We start from the raw sequence: 22,851 nt of genomic DNA, 5'->3' as shown, positions 1-22,851 counted from the left end.
TCGTCACCCCGGAAATAGCTAGTTAATTTCCATTTGTTGACAAATAGTTTTCCATAACAGCTGGCTAGCTTCCTTAGCCTGAAGGAAGTAATTTGTAACTGTGGACCCCGTGCAAATTGAGTAGCATGATCACAGGCTACTCAATTCGCACAGGGTCCATTATTAGTGAGGACTTAACAGAAATCCAATCTCCTGTGGTAGCTACCCATAGTTGACGCTAACGTAGCCACGTAGAGCAACGTAGCTATCAAAACAATGTCATTCGTCACTATGAGGCCAGCGGAACCTTGCTAACAAAGGATTCTGTGCATACTGGGTGACCCGTACTCATTGGCTAGCCACTGATGCATGTCGTTCATTCTAGCGGAAGAAGGCTATACAGACTTTTCTGACTAGTGAATTTAAACTTTTAAATGAAAGTAAGCCTAGTTAATAAATGAGGTGGAAAAAGTAGCCGGCTGACAATGACTCTGTTATCGGCTATTTAGCCGACCGCCGTCGATTATGGAAAACATTGTGTAAACCCCAGCAGTGTGTATGTGTTCCTCCTCACAGCTCTCAGGCCCCAGAGGTAAGGTGATAGGGCCACCTGTGACCGGGTCCCTGAGAGGGGCCCTTTGAATTATTCACCGGCACCGTGCTCCCTGCACCGTATACAGTTAATGGGCTGACGCGGTTCAGTGGTTCACCCTACTAAACACTCACCCTGCTCTGTGGTTTCCCCTATTAGCTGCACATGTACACCTGCAGAGCTAGGAGGCAGGGGAGGGGAGGGGAAGGGAAGAAAGGGAGAGGAGGCGGGGGGGGGGGGGGGGGGGGGGGGGGTGGGGGGTGGTATGTAGCGCTGACTACAGCTCCCCTGGAGCAGCAGTGGAACAAGGAGGAAATGGCAGTGGTAACCAAGGCGACCCCCTCCCTCTCTCTTTCTCTCCACAAGGATGCTTTGTTGAGCCAATGCTGGGCTAACAGAATGTGCCTCCTGTTGCCCTCCTCGAGTGTCGTTTGGCCCATGTTTGCGTAGGGTCTGCCGGGCCGGGCTTCCGAAGAAAATTACCCTCAGATGGCTTGATATAAGTGGTGGAGGGAAATTGCAACAGTAGGAAGCTTGATAACATCTGCACCTGTGCTCCGTGGCTGTAGCCCAGTGCAAAACCATAGCAGGCTGTTCAAGGCTAATGGAAGAGAGTAGTCCTTCAAAAGAGAAAGACAGAATTGGTGAAAAAACATGTAATTTGTACGCCTACTAGTTTTATTCTCCCTCTTGTGTATCATGACACACTTTCCTTAAAAGGGAAAAGCCTGCATACATATACTTGTAGATTCTTGCCGTATTTGCTTTCCTTAAATGAACGGGTTTTCTCTGAATAAAGTGTTGATTTACAGTGTAATTGGCCCTAGCTGGGAATCAGTGCAGACAGACATAGTGTGGCCGGATGGGGCTATTCACAGCTGAGTAATGACACTCCTCCTCAGATGCTGTCATGGACCACATTGACTATAACCGCATAATGGATCAGTGTGACACACATGCACATGCACACCCACCCACACACAGGGCTATATGTCTTCTAAATGTGAACCCCTGTCAATGGAGCAGGACATGGCCACTTAGGAAACAGTGGGGCAGCAGTGCAGGCACATTCTGACAGAGAGTCAACACATGGAGTAGTCTTTGTGCTGTTGTCCTCCTGCTACTCCTCCTCCTCTGGGTGACTGAAAGGAGTGTATCTCCTTCGCCGGCTGTGCCGATGCCCTGGAGGAGTGTGAACGCTGTGTGACGTCCTCGCTAGTCACTCGCCCTGGCTGCACAACAGGAAACACTCATGGCCTCCTCCTTCCTGCTCTCAGAAAGAGGTAGCCTCTCTCCCTTTCCCCCAATTTCTTTCTTTTCTTTTGCTTTCTGCAGCAGTAAAACCAGCTGAGACCTACTTTTATGGCTGCACTCTGCCAGCCAGCAGCCACTGATGGTGTGTCACTGGCTCGATTTATTCCTCCTCCGCTCCCAGCCAGCCAATCAGACCACAGCTGCTTATGCTAAAGAAATATGATAATTTTTTTATCCCGCTCTGCTCCCGCCTCTGAGCAGCGAGCAGTGCTAGAGGCAGAGAGAGAGTGAGCAGGCAAGCTAGAGAGAGAGAGAGAGAGAGAGAGAGAGAGAGAGAGAGAGAGAGTGAGGGAGGGAGGGAGGGAGGGCTGCAGACAGTAGAAGGGAATAGTTCTTATTCTCAGAGCCGTGTGAACGGCGCTCGTAGAGGCTTGTGCGACTTGGACTCTGTGGCTGTGATTTCTACCCCCCGCCCCTCTCCCCCAAGGCTCCCCATCGCTGAAGGGATGCAGAGGACACCGTGTCAGGTGGGCTGCTGTGAGGCTTGGCTCTGGAATACTGCTGAATAATGTCGGGAGAGAGATAGATATGAAGGAAGCGAGATAAAGAGAGAGAGAGAGAGAGAGAGTGATACAGAGAGAGAGAGGTCTTGTCAGTGTGTTTCGGTGCTGCTCTTGTCATCTGCCTCTCGTCAGCCAAGGAGGTGAGGTGACATCACAGTGACTATGTAGGACAGAGGACGGGGCACAGAGGACAGGGGTGAGAGCAGAGAGGGTCTCTCTCAGGGATGTTGGTAGAGGCTCCACCACACCACCTGAAGGAGAAAGAGGAGCGTAGCAGGCTGACAGGCACAGATACATAGAGGAAAAGTGTGGCGAGCAGGTTCACTGTTCACTTTGTGCAGAATATACATCAATACCAATTTACACTTTCACTGTGTTCGTCTGGGATTTGGGTGGTATTTGTGCATGGTCATGCACATTTAGCCACTAGTCTTTATATTCTGACAGCCCGTTTCTCTCTCTCCCGATCACAGAGTGTGTGAAGAGGGTGTGTGCCTGGATAACTTTGCCAGGGAGAAGAAGTCTGACAAATCCCAGAGGTATGTTCCCATACTGTACTCTACTGACTGGACTGTACTGTTTTTCATCTGTATACCTCTGGTCAGCCATTTCCATCGTTCTTTACACAGGACAGGAGCTACATCATAGAAGGGACAGCTCGCTAGAGGTGTTAACGAGTGAATTTCTGTCTAAAAGTGAGAGATCTTTAACAGAACCAATGAAGCCGTTTTTCTTTTTCGCATAATACCCATCATTAGAGGGTAAAATGGCAGTCCCTTTGTCTGATAGACGGGTTTGAATGAGGTGTACTGTAGTTATTTTGTAGAATTATTCTCAATGTCACTGCTGAATACCATGGTAACCAAATGACTCCGTTAATAATCTTTTGCCAAAAGTATAATATCCTAAATTTAGAATGTTTTTTTTGTGTGCGCTTTTTCCCCCATTAACATATTAATGCCGCTAGACTAATTATGGTGCTATTATTTCCATGCAATGGGCTTGATAAAAGAAACAGTCGGCGTCAGATGATGTTGTTGACGCTGTTGACAACGTGCAGCAATGTAGCCTTTGAAGGTTTAAAGAGCGTCCTTCTGTCACTCGTGTCACCGTGTCATACCCTGTTCCTTTATACGTCTCTCTCTCTCTCTCTCTCTCTCTCTCTCTCTCTCTCTCTCTCTCTCTCTACTGCTTCCCTTTGTGCCTTGTTGCGGAAGTGGTGTGTATTCCAGCTGCAGCACAGTTCTTTGACTGACTGAGGCTCTCAGTGGGGCTGCAGATAGAAAAATACATGTAAAACACTGATAACCATCACACTCTGCTGAGTGTGTGTGTGTGCGTGTGTGTGTGTGTGTGTGGGTGCGCCCGCCCCACACGTCCGGTCAGTGTTAGTGTGTGAATGTCAGCTTCTCGTCGTCCCCGACTCACACAGGAAGTGGGAGTGACAGTGTGGGGGTGCTTCAGTGCTACCTGTGGCTGCGAATCGGGGTGACAAGCCTGGCAGTGCCAGTGTAGGTGGGTAACGGGGGCACAGGCAGGGTGAAATGTCACTAATTGCACAACTTTGTGTGGCAAGCTGCTCAACAAGAGAAAATAGAGACTTCTTCCCTTCCTGTTTGAAAAGGAGAGCTTTCCAGTTCTTGAAATGACTATGGTTTTATCGATACGTTATTAAATATTATAATAGAATTTGATACCGTTTATTACTTCAATATTTTTTCCTCATCATTTTGTACCATATAGTAAACTCTGGGTTGGTAACTGTTTATTTTCCCTGCAGACACAATCCAATGGTATTAAGTGCTTAGTCGGTTAAAAGGAATTTATAATCTTGTTTCTCTCCGCCTTGGGATCTGTCATCATGCAATGTTTATGTTTCCGAGCTCTATTTTTCTAAGATGACAGGAGAGCACTGTAGTAGAGCCCTCCAGTTGTTGTTTCATCTGCTAATTGGAGATTCATGCAACCCCCTGGAAAACTGTGGGATCCAAAATGGCGTCCAGTGAGTCAGCTGAGCAGCAGGAGCTGTCAACAGCCGGGAGGGGTTAGACATCGGTTCGTCAAAGTTCAATATAGCGGATATTGGGGGTGCAACTGAAGCTTTTAGTGGAGTGGGACGCATGGTGTTTTGGGAGGGAAGACGTGGGAGAAGACGTCAGTCGTGAACAGTTTATGGAGGCTCTCTGTATTTAGGTCATGTTCTGTCCAATGGAAAATAGTTTCCATGGGTCTTCAGTGTAGACAGACAGACAGGGAAGTAGGATTTATACAGTCTTGCCTGCGGGTGTATAGCCATAACCCCTCCCTCCCACAGAGCACCAATGGACTCTCACACAGAAGTGGGGTGAGCTTAATGTGTTATAATTTATGAATAGTGGCTTGATACATGGTAACATTCATATTATTATTCCAAATTATTATCAATACCTATGTTCATTGTCCAGTGACTTCTTGTTTCCGAAGCAGTACGTTAACCAATAAGGTATATTTACTCATAGACGGTGCTTGCATTGTACAAGTGACAGTCGTGTCTCGCAGTACCTTCCTTCTGCTGTTATCCATAGCTTCATGTTCCCAGTGGAACTGCCTGCCATGCTTACAGGTCAACCATGGCCACTCTGGCCCTGCTGTCACCCCAGCCCAGCCAGCCACGCACCCAGGAGGCTCATGTGACGTAGTATTCAACAGGAAACACTCCCACCCCACATCCATGTCGACAAGAGTCTGTCTACTGTGAAGTTTAATCCCCATAGGAGAGTGGCTACTGTAGCAGAAGGTCAGACTACCATGCGCTGGGTCAGATAAGGTTTCTCTGGTCTACTCTCTCCTTTGGTGTAGTAGTGAATGTGTGCCTGTCTCCATGTGCAGTGTCATACAGGCATACAGAGGTGGAGGTGGCTCAGCTCTGTGGCCAGTCACGCGATGCCCTTGAGTTCAGTGCTGTCACTGTTTGTCATGCGGCATCGGCCCAGCCAGCTCAACTCCCTCTGAAAGCAGCGGGGTTCTGTCAGCACCGCCATCTTCAGCCCTAAGCCCAGAGAAAGGTCAATGCTGCCAGGCGGGAGGATCGGACCAAGGTGCTGGGGCTCAGACACTCACACACCTGGCAGGAAGAGCTCGGACACAGAGAGAGATCTGCAGCTACGCTGGTCACCAGGGCTAAACTCTAAGCCCCATAATGAGCCGTCGGCTCCCTACTAGCTCAGATCAGCTCCCGTCTCCCTGAAGCAGACACATTTAGGTACATCATGATGGGTTGGTGGGATTTAACAATCCACACACGTAGACTTTCTAGGTAAGTAGGTGTGTGTAAGGCAAATAGGGTAAGACATGAGACCTCTGGCGCAGTTGGTGTGTGTGTGTGTGTGTGTGTGTGTGTGTGTGTGTGTGTGTGTGTGTGTGTGTGTGTGTGTGGTTATGCCTGTGTGTGTGGTTATGCCTGTGTGTGTGTGTATGTGTGTGTGTGTGTGTGTGTGTGTGTGTGTGTGTGTGTGTATGCCTGTGTGTGTGGTTATGCCTGTGTGTGTGGAAGGGCTCCAGGCGTAGAAGTGTTGTCAAGCTGCCGTATCCCCTCTGACCGTATGGCCATGGGGAGTCCCAGCAGGAGAGGAGAGCAGGCAGCTTACCACAGCTATAACGTGCTAAAGCAAACCCAGGCACAGCAACATACTTATTGAATACTGGGCCCCCAAGCCCTCCCTGGCCTCCACTGGACAGCCAAGCCTAGTAGGAATCTACCCGACACTATGACTGGGCTGTCTTTAGGGTTTCAGCCTACAGCATCACTGCCATAAACCACCACCAAAGACCGAAACCAAAAACCTAAACATCGATCTCCCTCGTCATCCAAAGTAAAAGGGTCCACTCCAAGAGAAACACACAGCCATATTCATAAGTGGCCAAAGAAAATGGCCGGTCACTTTATGAACCACAGCAGGCATTCCGAAAGCTTGTCATGGACTGGGGAGCTGAGGGGGGAGGAAAATAGATGAGCGCTATTGGTCAGCCCGGCATTTGCTTTGATTCAAGCTGCCGGCGTGGTAGACAATAGATAGAAAAAGAGAGCCCTAAAGTAGAAAGACACATTCTGTTACTATGGGAACCCTCAGCACGCGGCTCAGCACGTCCTTGGCAGAATCAGATTGAGAGTGTAACAGTATGGACGTACGGGGCTGAACAAGGGAGAGGAGAGGAGGGGGGCGCTCAGCCTGTGAAACAGCTGTGGCCAAATATATTCACCCCCCGGGGGGGTTAAATATGGCTGCTAAGAATTAAGGAACACGTGATTGCCCTGTGTGCACACGACGTCCGCCTCTCATGTAGGTACTCACAACCCCAACACGTCAGTTAACTAGAAAGATAACCTCCCCCCTTTCTCCTTAGCCCTCCCTCCCTCTGACTGTCTCTCTCTCTCATTCTACTTCTCTATTGATTGGATACATTAACAATTGATATCCAGGAGTCAGGAGCAGTGGCTAGACTGATGGCTGTGCTAATGTGAGGAGGTTGTTAGCTGGCTCCCGGCTGCTGCTGCTGACTAATTGTGTTGTCTGGGTTTCACCTTCATCAACACACGAGGGATAGGTGAGCAGTCGATATGTTGTAGCACAGCGCGAGCTGCTATTTTGCCTGTTCATGCTGGTGTACACAGGGGGCAGCAGCATGCCAAAACGCTGCGTCTGCATCGGTGTGGACTTAGAACAAGAGCTCTGCTCGGCGTGTGTGCAGGAGTCTTGTCAGATCTGGAGCGGAGCTCACACACATCTATGGACATGTTCAGTTTCTAACACATGCACGTTCATAACCGTACAGAACCATGATCACGTAGACTCATATGCAGGGAATTGAATGGTGTGTGTACACATACACTTAAAAAGTCACATTTATTCCCTAGCCAACACGTGAACACGATCTCTGCTTATAAGCAACTAGTCTCACACAACAACAAAAACGCTCCGCACATCGGTACATGTCCGTGAGTCCGTGACCCATTCACCCCTGTTCACCCACATGAACCCATTATTCTGAGTTGTATTGTGTTACCGTCGTTTTGTCCTTTCACTCTGTGTCCATGGGGAGGAAAATACATGCATGTCACCCACACACACACACACACACACACAGATCCATTTCCCTTTGGTACTGGGGGGATAGATAACAGAGCATTTTAATGGATGGATTGAAGCGTCGCTGAGTACCAGTTTGCTTGTTCCCATTTCATGCAGCTACCCAGAAGTCCTTGGGCAGGCCTTATGTCCTTAGTCAAAGCACATGGAAAGCAGTGTTTGGGGATGAGGAAACGTACGGCGCTGCGGCTCAGTACAGTAAAGGCATAGCGAAGCACGGTTTCATTTCCTCTTCCTCTTCACCGCACATGCAAATGATGCGCTCACAAACTCATGTCTGTGCAGCCATGCATACTTCCTGTTTAGGGAAGCTGCGGAAGCGTGCAGAGTTTGCGTCGGTCCGTCCTGATGAGAGAGATGGAGGGGGAGATCAAGTAGGGCTGGAGTGATTGCACCTACCAAGATACGCAGACCTGCCCCTTGCCTGCCCCTTACCTCCACTCTACCTCCCTTGTCTTCCCACACATGCTGAAGGGGGTCTTGATTAGGTACGGACTGGTATGACCTGAGTGTAACCTGTGGGTCCTGAAAAGCCCATACCATTGCTTACCTCAGTCTCCCAGCTATAGTGTTGATATACAGTAAGCTGTATCACAACATTTACATGGACATTTTAGTCATTTAGCAGATGCTCTTATCTAGAGCGACTTACAGTAAGTGCATTCATCTTAAGATAGTACATTTTTCCTCAATAAAGTAGCTACCAGCAAAGTCAGTGCTAGAAGGGAAAAATGTAAAGTGCGAGTGTTAGTTCACAAAAGGCAAGGGTGAAGATGGATCTGACAAGCTATATCCTGTGTTACTATATCATTAGTGCAGTACACTACAGTTCTACCATAACCCACCACTACAGCCAGACCAGTCTAGGTGGTACGCACTGACTGGACCAAAGAGGGATGATGAGCTACAGTAGGCTGCAGAGCTGTGCTCTCCAACCCTTAAGCCCCCCTCTGTCTGACTGCCTGCCTGCCTGCCTGCCTGACTGCCTGACTGCCTGACTGCATGCCTGCCTGCTGCATAGAGGACACTCCACAAAGGGATCCTCATCTCACACCTGTTCCTCCCTGCAACCGTGAGCTTGATCCCCCTGTCTCTCTCTCTCTCTCTCTCTCTCTCTCTCCCTCTCTCTCTCTCTCTTTTGCCATGGCAGAACAGGTGGCGGGCTCGCAGGAAGAACCAGTTGGTCTCCCCGGAGCCCGCAGCTGTGCCAGGCGGTGACTAAAGTGCTACTTCACTACGCCCACGCTCTCTAAAGAGCAAATGGCAGGAGTGTCACTCGTTAGCTCGCTCTGCTCGCTGAGTGCCGATGGAAGTCTGGGGACCGAGAGAGGGGGTGCGGGCAGGAGAAGGAGGAGATAGAAGCGGGGAGGGTGTTAAGGGGCGGTGGGGACTGAATGAGGTACATGATTTTCTAGGAGAGAGAGAGCTAGAGATTAGTCGTTTTTTCAACAAAAAAATCCCACTAATTTCAGGCATTTACACGTGAAAGAGGAGAGAGAAAAAAACGTTTTTCCGCCCAGTGAGATTTGTATGAATGGTAAAGGTTTGCCATTGTCACCACTTCCTGCTTGTGTGTCCTGCTACTGGAAGGTTGTCATTTTATTCTCAGCATGACTGAACTCTCAGTCCTTTACATGGACACATGTGAATCTGTGTGTGCACGTGTTTGTGATTGCATGTGTCTCTGCGTGAGCCGGTGCGTGAGCCCTACAGGACAGTGCTGCCTGCTGAGGAGATGGATAGAGCCCCTCTGACATTGCCATATTTGCACTTCCTCTCTCTCCATCTCTTAATCTGGCCTGTCTGCCATTAGCGGACCCCTTGCTGTTCAGCCTCATTCAGATTGCCTTTCACTGCGTTAACCAGAGGAGGGAGAGAGGAGAGAGACGTGAAAGCCGGACAGACGGTGTCTCTTCTCTTTATTGACTCCAATGATGAGATGATGGGAAGATGACGATGATACTCATCCACTCTGCAGTCAGAGGCAGGAACCATGGATGCGTCACAGTATTTGATTAGCCACAGTTGGCCACTCAGCCTGAAGCACTCCTTACACCCTTACCTCACACAAGACCAAGATGTTTGTTTTCATTTGGGGTGGGGGGGGGGGTGGGGGGGAGTGAAAAGAGGTCAATAGCTAGGAAGATGTGACACTGAAAGTCGGAGCCTGGTTTAGCTCACATGGCAACATCACGTCAAACGCCTATAAAGTGCTGACGAAGTAGCAGGCCAGTGTACAAACCCAGGAGAAGCATCCCTCTGTGCACGCAAGTGTGTGTGTGTGTGTGTGTGTGTGTGTGTGTGTGTGTGTGTGTGTGTGTGTGTGTGTGTATATATGTGTGTGTACGTGCTCTCTCCACTATCCTCCAGCCTCCTTCTCTGGCTCTTATATAATACCCTCTTTAGCCCAGAGTGTATTGACATGTATGGGATGAGAGTGGCAGGGGATTGGACTTTTCTATTAGCCCTCAGGATTAGCTAGCGCTCGCTAGCTCCCAGCTTAGCTCCCAGCTCCCATCACAGGCAGCCAGGGCATTAAAGAGAGAAATCTCTACATCACCAAAGTCGTCATGAATTTGTAAGGACCCCAGAAAAACATGTTTTGAATGCTGAATTTCAATACTGATGCTAGAACTTCAAGCAAACAGACAAACAAATTGACAAGAAACCTAAGTAGGCCAATATTATTGCCTTCCATTCGTCCATTTTTTTGCGATGGGTGCTTTTGATAAGTTATATGTATGATATGCGTGTCTTTGCATGTGATTATAGCTGACTCTCCCTCTTGCCTGGAGAGGTTGCCTTTTCCGCCTGTTTGTGTGTGTGTTGCCATCCATCACAGAGCTGGGCCCTTGATCACAGGGCTGGCAGTCTTCAGACGTCTTCAGCACTGAATCTACTGTGAAGCGCAGTGTCAGAGGTTCTGATGAATACAACCCCTCCCTCCCTCCCCCCCCAAAGCCCTAGCGATCTGTCTGTAAACATTGATCCTCTTCCTCATCCTGTCAACGCGCAGCGACACCCCAAAGACAATATTTGCAAAGAGAAAATGGTTCCTTTTCTCCGTACGTGTCAGAATATCTAGCTCCGCTCTGAAGCTCTTCTTTGTTTGTCCTCGATCCTTTTAACTGGCGAGGCGAAGAGGCATCTAAAAGAGCGTTTTGATGTATATGTTTAAACGCTCTTTACTGTGTTCCCCTGTTTGACATCGTAAAAATAGTGGTGCTTTGTTGCCACCTGCAATACGATCAGCGCAGTCTGACTAATATGTGATGCAGCAACACTTTACAGACACAGATACTATTCCACTGACAGCTCCCGACAACGCCATCAGCCTGATATTCAACCTCTTTGTGAACATGAACTAGATGTTTACATGAAAGCCAGTCAGCTATCAGTGTATTCGGCGTCTGTGTGTCTTTAGCAGGCTTCGTTTGTCTAGTCTCGTTTACCATTTTGAAGTCGTTGGCACTTTGTTCAGTCTTGGTGGGCACCAGTCAGACAGGCATGCCACCACTCGTTTTCTGACATGTAGTGTATGTTATCTTAGCTGTCAGACCCATACATGGGGGTTTATGTTGTTCAGTGTATTTATACAGTATGTTCCCTATCCTATATCTAAATAGGTTGATGGATGCCTAGCACAAGGGACAAATTGGAACAGTTGTGGAATCATCACTTCCTCCCACTCGACACCTGCTTTCAGAGCTGCATCCTGCTCCTCTCCAAGCAGACTGTGATTTTGGGCTGGGAAGAGGAGGCGTCGCCATTGCACACTCACTCTCTCACGCACGCACGCACGCACTCACCCACACCCACAACACGAACACTCTCACATCTTATTTAGGTGGGCTGAGGAAGGGAAGTGTGAGCTGCCTCTGTGTCATGTCTCTAGTGCTGCCAGTGACCAACACTGCATATGCTTTAGCATCCTGGCTGTGTCAACACCACGGTCTATGCACCACCTCTCCTCCTCCTCCTTCCTCTTCCCTCCACTCCTGTCTCCTCCTTCTCTCCTCTCCTGTCTCCTCCTTCCCTCCTGTCTCCTCCTTCTCTCCTCTCCCCTCCTTGCTTTTCCTCTCCTCTCCAGTCTGGGCCCACCGCACCACACAGCAGAATAAATCAGGGAATAAACACACCTATAGCGCACCACAAAACACTTGGAGGGAAGATAAAGAGAATATTTGCGGAACCCCCAAATTAAAAATGGTGCCACCTCTCATTCGGAGCACGTCTCAAATAAAACATAGTCTTGCAAAGGCATAATCACTCAATCTACACCAGTGTGCGCACACCCTACCCCCTGGACACAGAAAGCAGATTGTGTGTGTGCAATTTCAAAACACTTCCAATGCAAGTGGCATACGTAGCTAGTAGTCCTGTAGGGGCTGTGTCTTGGCAGGCAGGTATGCACCGGTAGCCTAGTGGGAAGTTTCTCTTTTATCTGATTTCTGGCCATTTTCTCATCCCATCTGGCAGTTGGCAGATCCACAGAAGCTGACATTGTTGCTCCTCTCTTGAGTATCTAATTTAAGCATCCGATCTGTCAGAACTGCATTGGGAGCCTTCAATCTTCCATGCTGTGGCATGCTACATACTTCCCTCACAACTAACAACTCTTATCTGTATTGCAAGCCAGTTCGTACACAACACCGACTAAAGTGGACGTGCAATAATGAGGAGTAACGTGCTTTACAGTACAGCGCCCGGGCCCGCATGCATGGAATGGATAAGAAGAATGCCCTCCATCTCTCTGTGATGTGCTCCTCCATCCTCAGTTCACCCTTCTGCTCACCATATAATTACTAGCAAAGTCAGGGAGCTGTGTGTACAGTTAGTTCATCCATGAGAATATCTGTGTCTATACAGAATGAGAGTTAGAGACCTGGGCAACACTGGGCCGTATCACTCAGCGCTGACAGCTACAGGAGAATTGATAGTCCTGGGATCAGCTCTGTTCTAAGTCAATGAGGAGTAATTGGAGTTAAGTGAGCCCTGAGTATCCATGCCTACTGGGCAGGATACTACAGGGGAGATGATGTTCTATGTGTGAGAGGCCCCACTGAATTTACAAGCTGCCTTCCTGTAGAGCAAGAAGTTCATACAGTAAATTGGTGTACTATGCAGTATGAATTAGGCCAATGTATTATTTTACTTGCTGCAAGAATGTACTTTTTTTTTGCATTTGAAATATTGCGATGCAAAAAGTACTGTAAAAGATTGTGCAGAAAGAGTTTAAAAATAAACAATGTTTTACGTCTTAAGGAGTGCATAAATATTATTTGGTGTTGAAAGGGAGTCCCTGTAGTTTCATTTGATAGCTTAGGTGTCTGATGTGCCACTGTATAGAAAGCTATAATTTAGGTGTTTTTTCTCTCCCAAGCAGAGATCCAAAAAGCTGCTCTGGCAAGTTTGTGGGATATATAAATATTGAAGCAGCAAATTCCGATGCTAGTCGAGACTGTAATCCTGTAAAAGATGGCTGCATATTTGCTCTGTCTTTTTTTAGGCAACATACATTTATGTGAGAGATTTTGGTCAGCCTCTCACACAGAGTAGCACTGCTGTTTAGCTACAGCCAGATGGGGGAGACCTTGTTAAGGATAGCGTTGAGAGACTGAAGGTAAGTGGGGGCGGATGCTTCCCCATCCGCCAGGTGAATTGAGCAGTGTTTAAAGCATCATTGTTCAGCGAGACCCCCCCAGAGAAGGATCTAGCCTGAGGCCTGGGTCCTTCTGCCTTCTTTAGTACTCCTCACAGATGCCAGATTTCCCCAGCCTCTCTCTCTCCCTCCCTCCCTCCCCTGCCTGCTCTTGTCTGCACACAAACTGCTCTTTGTTAGTCTCAGAATAATGTTTCCGCTCCGTATGCGCCCACTCATGACATCTCCTTAATTCCTTGAATGGATAAGGAAAACGATGGTGTGTGTTGGTGGCCTTGTGAGGAGATTAAACCACACTTGAGTGTGAGGCCGATATCACAATATGCATAGGTGACTAACTGTTGGCGATGTAGATGTTAGTATTGATAACTTATTAGGTTAGTCCTACAGAACAGCAGGGGAGGAGAGAAGGATCTGCTCCAGGATACAGATGAATCAGTGCGGCTGCCTGACTGGTGTTACCCATGTGGTCCGGTGTTTGCGGAGGACTCTATTAAAGCTAGTAATCTGCATAAACACACAGCGGATCTGAGGAAGGCCCAGCAGCAGGCAGAGACGCAGGGAGGCAGATTGATTTCCTCTGCTGGGACAGACCTGGGCTCTCCGCTGATGAAACCCGGGTCTGTCTGCTCTGTTTGACTGGGGACCTTATCTCTCTCTCTCTATCTCCCCCCACCCGCATCCTCTCCTCCCTTCTCTCCCCCGCCTTGAGCCACTCTGTTGCGGTAGCTCCGGAGCCTCCCGCTGCTTCTCAGCCTCCTGTTTCTGGGATGGGCTCGGGGAAGGACCTAAAATTAGCAGCTCCCCCTGCTCTGTTTTGCTCGGCACGGACCGCTTAATTAGCTGTAGAACACAGCATTGCTGAGCTCAGACTTGTGCCAGGGATGCATTATATAAGCGTTATATCATTTGATGCATATTTTATGCTGAACAGTGCAGAGAGAGAGTGTTGCTTGATGGTGGTGCCCCGCTCGCAGACCTGCGCTGTTGAGTCAGATAAGAGGCAGAAGGTGAACTCTGCTCGCAGAATTTGACATGGAGAGAAGTTACTTTAACCAGTATACAGAGGCAGCGTCTCAGAGGCTGGGGGTGCTAATGGTGTCTATAATACTACTGTATTCTCCACGGGCAGTGTAGTTAGTGTGGTATTGGTAGAGTGTATGAATGGAGGATGATTGGCGTACATGTAATCATCCTGCTGTGAAGATAATGAGGTCACTTATTATTTTCAGTGTGTCTATTTGTAGCGCCGCTCATTCGTCGAAGACAAATGACTTGAAACAACAGAGGTGCAAAATGAATTTGCCTCCCATCTTATCCACGTTCACCATCTAGAACTACCTTCACTATATGAGTCAGCATGCGTGCTCGTTATACAGTAGTTATACAATATCCTCTTAATACCCATTAAATTCACAGAGAAAGTAGGTTTCGTAGTGGTGTAGTCCTCTATGGGTAAGCGACGTGATGTTTGTCTTCTCTGCTAGCTGACCTACAAGGACATTGCCAAACACAAAGTGTCCTGTGTAAAGTCTTTGTTGATGGCTTTGAAGAGATCAAATACTCTTGATTTATTTATTACTAGTCGTTTTTAAAATATTTGTAATAAGTGTACATTGTGACCATGGTTACAGTATATGTGTTATTGTTGTACCATCTCGAATGTTCTTGCATTACAGTTGATGGGATGACCCTGGCCTTCAACAAAGCAATGGCATCCATTAGGGCGACAATGTTGTGAAAAGTCACACCATTCTTTACACTAGCTAGGATTACACACGCACTACTGTTACATAAGAAATTGCAACATTCACACAGATCAAATCACAACACCAACAGAGGCATCCATAACATAACATGATATGAAGTCACAGGTACAGTTGAAGTCAGAAGTTGACATACACCTTGGCAAAATACATTTAAACTCAGTTTTTCACAATCCCTGACATTTAATCCTAGTAAAAATACCCTGTCCTAGGTCAGTTAGGATCCCCACTTTATTTCAAGAATGTGAAATGTCAGAATAATAGTAGAGAGAATTATTTATTTCAGCTTTTATTTCTTTCATCACATTCCCAGTGGGTCAGAAGTTTACATACTAGTATTTGGTAGCATTGCCTTTAAATTGTTTAACTTGGGTCAAACGTTTCAGGTAGCCTTCCACAAGCTTCCCACAATAAGTTGGGTAAATTTTGGCCCATTCCTCCTGACAGAGCTGGTGTAACTGAGTCAGGTTTGTAGGCCTCCTTGTTCGCACATACTTTTTCAGTTCTGCCCACAAATTTTCTATGGGATTGAGGTCAGGGCCTTGTGATGGCCACTCCAATACCTTGACTTTTTTGCCACATCATTAGAAGTATGCTTGGGGTCATTGTCCATTTGGAAGACCCATTTGCGATCAAGCTTTAACATCCTTGCTGATGTCTACGAGACATTGCTTCAATATATCCACATAATTTTTCTTCCTCATGCTGCCATCTATTTTGTGAAGTGCACCAGTCCCTCCTGCAGCAAATACCTTCACAACATGATGCTGCCACCCCCGTGCTTCATTGTTGGGATGGTGTTCTTTGGCTTGCAAGCGTCCCCCTTTTTCCTCCAAACATAACGATGGCTAAACAGTTCTATTTTTGTTTCATCAGACCAGAGGACATTTCTCCAAAAAGTACGATATTTGTCCCCATGTGCAGTTGCAAACCGTAGTCTGGCTTTTTTATGGCGGTTTTGGAGCAGTTGCTTCTTCCTTGCTGAGCGGCCTTTCAGGTTATGGGCGATTATAGGACTCGTTTTACTGTGAATATAGATCATTTTGTACTTGTTTCCTCCAGCATCTTCACAAGGTCCTTTGCTGTTGTTCTGGGATTGATTTGCGCTTTTCGCACCAAGGTACGTTCATCTCTAGGAGACAGAATGCGTCTCCTTCCTGAGCGGTATGACGACTGCGTGGTCCCATGGTGTTTATACTTACGTACTATTGTTTGTACAAATGATACCTTTAGGTATTTGGAAATTGCTCCCAAGGATGAACCAGACTTGTGGAGGTCTACCATTTTTTTCTGAGGTCTTGGCTAATTTCTTTTGATTTTTCCATGGTGTCAAGCAAAGAGGCACTGAGTTTGAAGGTAGGCCTTGAAATACATCCACAGGTACACCTCCAATTGACTCAAATGATGTCTGTTATCCTATCAGAAGCTTCTAAAGCCATGACATCATTTTATGGAATTTTCCAAGCTGTTTAAAGGCACAGTCAACTTAGTGTATGTTAACTTCTGACCCACTGGAATTGTGATACAGTGAAATAATCTGTCTGTAAACAATTGTTGGAAAAATTACTTGTGTCATGCACAAAGTAGATGTCCTAACTGACTTGCCAAAACTATCGTTTTTTAACAAGAAATTTGTGGAGTGGTTTAAAAACAAGATTTAATGACTCCAACCTAAGTGTATGTAAACGTCCGACTTCAACTGTATATAGCTGCTCCCATAGTTTAATAGAACCCTATAAAACTTCCCATTAAGAGTATTGTTGTGTGTGCAAGCCAGGACAAGCTAACAAAGCTTGTTGATTTTTCGGTGAAATCCCTAAATAAATATGTGTCATGTTACTTCCCGAAACAAGACATGTTTACAACCGGGGCTAAGGGCCCAGTGACTCCCTTTCTTGGCAGCACCGTACACAGGGAGCGGGAAAAAGCATGCAGGTCCTCATTAGGAGTGAGTGTGGGAAACTAAAGTAAGGAAACAGGATCACATCCAGGCTCGGCAAGTCGTTGGCGGTCTCCAAGGTGAGAAGGTTCCCACAGAGACTTCGTCATTGAGGATTTAGTTTGGTTGGAGGTTGATGCCATGTATTGGGATTCCATTACCTGACCAGTTACCAGACCAGTTGACTGTGTCTGCTTTCTTCAGCTTGGCACTCCATTTATGTTAGCTATAACAGCTCTGTTTACACATCCATCAGGCAGCCATGGAATCAATCACTGGGCTGGGAGCTAAGTGTTCCATTCAGTTGTATTCCAAACGGAACTAGATGGATCGACGGCACATGCATATGTGGTGTTTCGTTCTATCCATTTGGCACATGGGAATTCATTTCATACCGTTATTGGTCTTTCAGAATGAAATGATTGCCATTAGAATTGGCCTGCTTGGTCATATGTGTGTGTGTGTGTGTGAGAGAGAGGGAAAGAACATTCAAGGGGCAGCCCATTGTAACTTCAGCCTGAGCCTATCAGCCTGCATGTCCTTCACCGCTCATCCACAAACAACCTCTCTGTGTTACTCTACCCCCCAGCCAGGCCATATAATGTAAATGACAGTCTGCCCAGGCAATAAAGATGAATGGTATGTCTGTGCTTTCGCTTGGTTGTCACTGCTGGAGGGAGTTGTTTTTCGAACGCAAAAGGTAAGATTATCATCTCAGTCGAAATATGTAAAGAGACGTGTCATTCTGATCATGTTCCTCTATAAATGTACTGTCTTCTAGAACACGCTTGCTTATTTGTGGTGTAGAGCATCGTGTATGAGGATTTAAACCCGTTTACTGGATATTCATGTCATTGAAATGCTTTTTTTTTATTACATCTGTCAATATTCAAGATGCCACTTACCACCCTCTCAGAGCCTCCTACTCAGTTCCTGTGTGCATGCCACAAATAGCTACAAATTGGCTGCCATTAAAACCTGTTAAAACCCAGATTATGTAAATTGTCTGTAAAACTGAAAGGTGTGATGCATCCCAATTAATATCATGTTTGATGAACATTTCATCCAGCCATCTGTGATGGAGGATTTGGGCTGACAATTGTCTTTTGTTGAAATAAAAAAAGTGGCAAATCACAAAAATGTGATTATGAGGCGATAATGCTTTTTCCAGGGCAATTATTACAAATGATCATAATAACTGAATTGTTTATTAACTCCCATCCATGGTCTTTCATGAATCACAACATTATATGACCTATTAGTTGGCTGCAACATTTGGTTTTGATTCAAGTTTGAAAAACATGCATTTTCAGTGAGCCAGCCTGAACCCAGATATCTTTTGGTTGTTTTGTTGTTGAGGCTGGCTCTTAGTGAGTCACCTGCACTTCCATGCATTGCTGCTTGGAGGGGTGCTGAGGGCCATCCGACCTCAGCAGGGGTGTTCTGTTTGGGAAGCCCCCGCATCAGCCAGCTGATCTGAGTTAGGGCCAAGTCTAAAATTGGTACTGCTTGTCTGGCTGATTTTGGCGTAAACTGACACTCTAGTGGGAGTAAGAAAAGGCCATGGGGGAGTGGAGGGGGTGAGCGGGGGGGCTCTCTGGGCTGTTCTGCCTGCTTTGCTTTACTGCCGGGGGCAAAAGGTGCCCCGGGCAACATAAGACCCTGTGGAATGACAGGGCCAGAGAGAGGGGCTCGGGAGAGACGTTCAGTTTTTGGTTTTCGCACCGAAAGGTTTTCATCGTCGGAATCGGGGACAGCTGTGGGATACCCACTCGGCTGACGGTGGAAAACACGCAGACAGGCAGGCGGGGTTGTGTTGTGTAACTACTAACCGGGTCCCTGATGGCTGGCTGAGAGCGAGTCACTGCCTTGCACTCCGATGAGCAATTGTGCCTTGGGTTGCATGAGAGCGTGTTTGTTTTGGAGGGGCTGCTGAGTGACTGTTTTCATGATCGCTTGCTCTCATTCTGTCAGGCTCCCTCACGCTCCCCCAAGGCTTGCTGGGGGGATCCACCTCCTGGCCAGGGAGCGTCAGGGGTCGCCAGGTCAAATATGACATTAGAGAGGCCAGGAACATGTGACACACTGTGTTTCTACTTCTCTCTCTCTGTCCCTACCTGGCTATAAGGAGAGAATGGAAAGTGATATATAAAGTGATTTAAATGTGATGAACTCATTCGATATCTGCTTATTCAATATCTGCGTAAAGGAGCACATTTGTCAAGTTAAATGGGGAATGATGTGAGGGAAAATGTTCATTGAAAAATGAACAATGTGTTGTCTGGAGGTCGTACAACCTGCACTCAATACCATAACATTAGACATACAGTGCATTCGGAAAGTATTCAGACCCCTTGACTTTTTCCACATTTTGTTACATTACAGCCTTATTCTAAAATTGATTTTTTTTTTAAATTCTCATCAATCTACACACCCCATAATGACAAAACAAAATGTTTTGTTGTTGAATTTATAGCAAATTGGGAATTAAAATAAAATAATGAAATATGACATTTACTTCAGTATTCAGACCCATTACTCAGACATTGTCCCGAAGCCACTCCTGAATTTTCTTGGCTGTGTGCTTTGGGTTGTTGTCCTGTTGCAAGGTGAACCTTCGCCCCAGTCTAATGTCCTGAGCGCTCTGAAGCAGGTTTTCATCAAGGCCTTTGCTCCGTTCATCTTCCCCTCGATCCTGACTAGTCTCCCAGTCCCTGCCGCTACAAAAACATCCCCACAGCATGATTCTGCCACCACCATGCTTCACCATAGGGATGGTGCCAGGCTTCCTCCAGATGCCAAAGAGTTCAATCTTGGTTTCATCAGATCAGAGAGTCTTGTTTCTCATGGTCTGTGTCCTTTAGGTGCTTTTTTGGAAAACTCCAAGTGGGCTGTCATGTGCCTTTTACTGAGGAGTGGCTTCCGTCTGGCCACTCTACAGTACCATAAAGGCCTGATTGGTGGAGGGCTGCAGAGATGGTTCTCCTATCCCCACAGAGGAACTTTGGAGTTCTGTCAGAGTGACAATCGGGTTCTTGGTCACCTCCCTGACCGAGGCCCATCTCCCCCGATTGCTCAGTTTGGCCGGGCGGCCAGCTCTAGGAATAGTCTTGGTGGTTCCAAACTTCTTCCATTTAAGAATTATGGAGGCCACTGTGTTCTCGGGGCCCTTCAATGCTGCAGAATTTATTTGGTAATCTTCCCCAGATCAGTGCCTCAACACAATCCTGTCTCTGACCTCTACGGACAATTCTTTCGAACTCATGGCCTGGTTTTTGCTATGACATGCACTGTAATGGTGGACCTTATATAGACAGATGTGTGTCTTTCCAAATCATGTCCAACCAATTGAATTTACCACAGATGGACTCTAGTCAAGTTGGAGAAACATCTCAAGGATGATCAATGGAAACAGGATGCACCTGAGCTCAATTTCGAGTCTCATAGCAAAGGGTCTGAAAGATTACGTAAACAAGGTATTTTGTTTTCTTTGCTTTGTTTTTGTGGGGTATTGTGTGTAGCTAAAAAAATTAAAAATAGTTTAATCCATTTTATAATAAGAATGTAACATAACAAAATGTGGAAAAAGGGAAGGGGTCTGAATACTTTCCAGATTTCTCTCTCAGTGTAGCTCTCATGGCCACTTTACATTAGGCACAGATATGCAATATGTGGCTGATGAAATGTATCATCTTTAAGAGGGCCATTGTTACTTTTTTTCTCTTCCTGTTTTATAGGAAGTTCAATATGATTCCAGGTCTCTGATCACTTGCGTTGAGGATAACTACTCCTGAAGGCAGAGGGATACGGTGTCGTATTGCCAACCTGCTTTTTGGGGGAAACGTATTATTTCATTTCCCGCCTCTCTGCCTGCTTTAAACAAGAGATCCGCGTCGCAGTGCCGTAAAAACTTCCAAAATCATATTATTTTCAGCTCCTCAAGTATGATGCAAGCATTTCATCAAGGTAGCTATGTTGGTTAATTATGCAAGTGTTAATAGGAAATCACTCTTCGAACAGGATATCAGCGTGTGTAAAATACTTCCAGCAATACTTGAGATGAAATATTGATGCTGTAAAGGAGGGGATGTAATGGAGGGGATGAAAGTCCTCAATTAACACTGTTTGTTTGCTCTTGTCCCAGAAAGAGGCTTACTGACTTTTTCTAGCATACATTTAGGTTATATTCTTTTTAGCCATTTTGTAGCCTTTTAAAAGGGTACACTCCACTCAGAGTTTTGGGACTAATGTTGTGCAGGGTCCTGGATGGAAAAGGTTGGAATCTGGCTAGACATTTTATGGCATAGAAACCCATAAGGCAATGCATTGACCTGAGGTGCTGCAAAATTAAATTCAGCTGTGTTCATAGAATTCTCCACTTGAAGAACTCTACATGGTTCTCTAATACATGTACCTGGGGATACCTAGTCGGTTGCACATCTGAACGCATACAACCGAAATGTGTCTTTGGCTTTTAACCCCACCCCTCTGAATCAGAGAAGTGCGGGGGGCTGCCTTAATCGACGTCCACGTCATCGGCGTCCGGGGAGCAGTTGTTGTTAGGGGTTAAGTGCCTTGCTGAAGGGCAGAAGGGAAGATTTTTACACCTTGCCAGTTCAGGATTTGAACCAGTGACCTTTTGGTTATTGGCCCAACGCTCTTAACCGCTAGTCTACCTGCCAAGAGACGAGAGGTGGTTGATTCTCTTATCAAGACACTGAGGTGATCTGTGTGGGCAACCCCCCCCCCCCCCCCCACACACACACACAGGATGAGTTGGGATGAAGGAGGATGGCCCCGGTGTATTGGACATCAGAACAGAGCAACTTGGTTTGGTATTTTATACAGTTTTTGATTGAAGACAATCAAAATACAATATTCATAAAACACTATGAAAACATGTTGCTACTATACCATTCTGTTGCTTGGTATCCAGGGTATGTTGCACGTTTATATGAGTATGTGCACTTTCCACAATAAGTAGGTTCATTATTTATACTCTGAGTATGTTGAAAATACGAAAGGGCCAACATGGTAGAGAGCTGTCCTAGTTCTACACGGTTACATAACCAACATGTTTCTCAAACGAAGACAGTCAACCAGTACAGGAGGATGGGGGGACTGTCTCTTTAAGATAAAGTCTGAGAAAGTCTGGAGCTTGTTAAACACTGCCGACTGTTTTCCTTAGCGACTACCTGTTTTTCTCTCCAACCATCTGTTCGTATGTTGTGTGGTGTCGTGTTATTCTCTTTCGGTTGCCTACCACTGTAAATACATGTGCAGGGTAGAAATAACGAGGCATGTCGTTGTGAACTATGTGAAATTGGGTTCTATTGATCTTGTCTCAGACATGCCTTCAACTATGCGTCTGGTACTGCTCACTGCTCAGGAGCACTCTGCTCTTAGTAAGAGGTGTACAGTGTGGACTATTGACTTCTATTCACAGCAGGTGTTGGTTACGTTGAATTGCCCATACGTGGCTATGGTGTCAGGTCTCCCGGGAGTCCTTGGTGTGTGTGCGTATTAGGGCCAACTATTCCCAGTTGTCTCCTGCCCACACCGGTTCCTGATTCCCCATAGAGAGGTCAACAGAGGTTAAGTTATTTTTAGACCTGTAAATTGGATTCTCCAGTAAGGGCAAAGTAACAGTGGGCTTCTTATAGATGTGTACGTTTGTCTTGCATGACAGCACGGGTGTTATTAACCAATTTATCACCAGCACGGGACTGGTGTCTAACCTTGGTCGAGTTGGTCCACTTTAAACAAGTGCCATACGTGTTTGTTGTCATCCGCCGAGTGTTGAGGTGAATTCCTCTCCACAATGCCTGCTATTTTGGCCATGTGTGACCCTGAATGTATGCAATGCAGAGAATGTTACACGGTGACCCTCAAACTAGCCGCACCGCTGTCTGACACAGAACCATAAACATGCACTAATATTCACGCCACAGCTGCAAAGAGGGTTGTGGC

At 46.6% G+C, this 22,851-nt stretch overlaps 1 protein-coding gene across 2 annotated transcripts in view; it reads left to right on the top strand.

Moving 5' to 3' along the window:
- LOC110522245 (transcription factor HIVEP2) overlaps positions 1 to 22,851 on the top strand; it is a 99,798-nt gene that overhangs the window by 6,886 nt on the left and 70,061 nt on the right. Inside the window, exons 1-2 of one of the 2 annotated variants that reach the window (XM_036975818.1) lie at positions 2,222 to 2,352; positions 2,862 to 2,927. The gene's annotated coding sequence lies outside the window, so the exon portion shown is untranslated. Of the gene's footprint in view, positions 1 to 2,221; positions 2,353 to 2,861; positions 2,928 to 22,851 lie in introns of those variants that run through there. The other variant, XM_036975817.1, reaches the window with a different exon arrangement.

Source organism: Oncorhynchus mykiss, chromosome 4 (assembly GCF_013265735.2).
Source record: "Oncorhynchus mykiss isolate Arlee chromosome 4, USDA_OmykA_1.1, whole genome shotgun sequence".
In the NCBI taxonomy this organism is placed as follows: domain Eukaryota; kingdom Metazoa; phylum Chordata; class Actinopteri; order Salmoniformes; family Salmonidae; genus Oncorhynchus; species Oncorhynchus mykiss.
The sequence above is the reverse complement of the archived record's forward strand: the minus strand, read 5'-3'. Positions and strand labels throughout refer to the sequence as shown.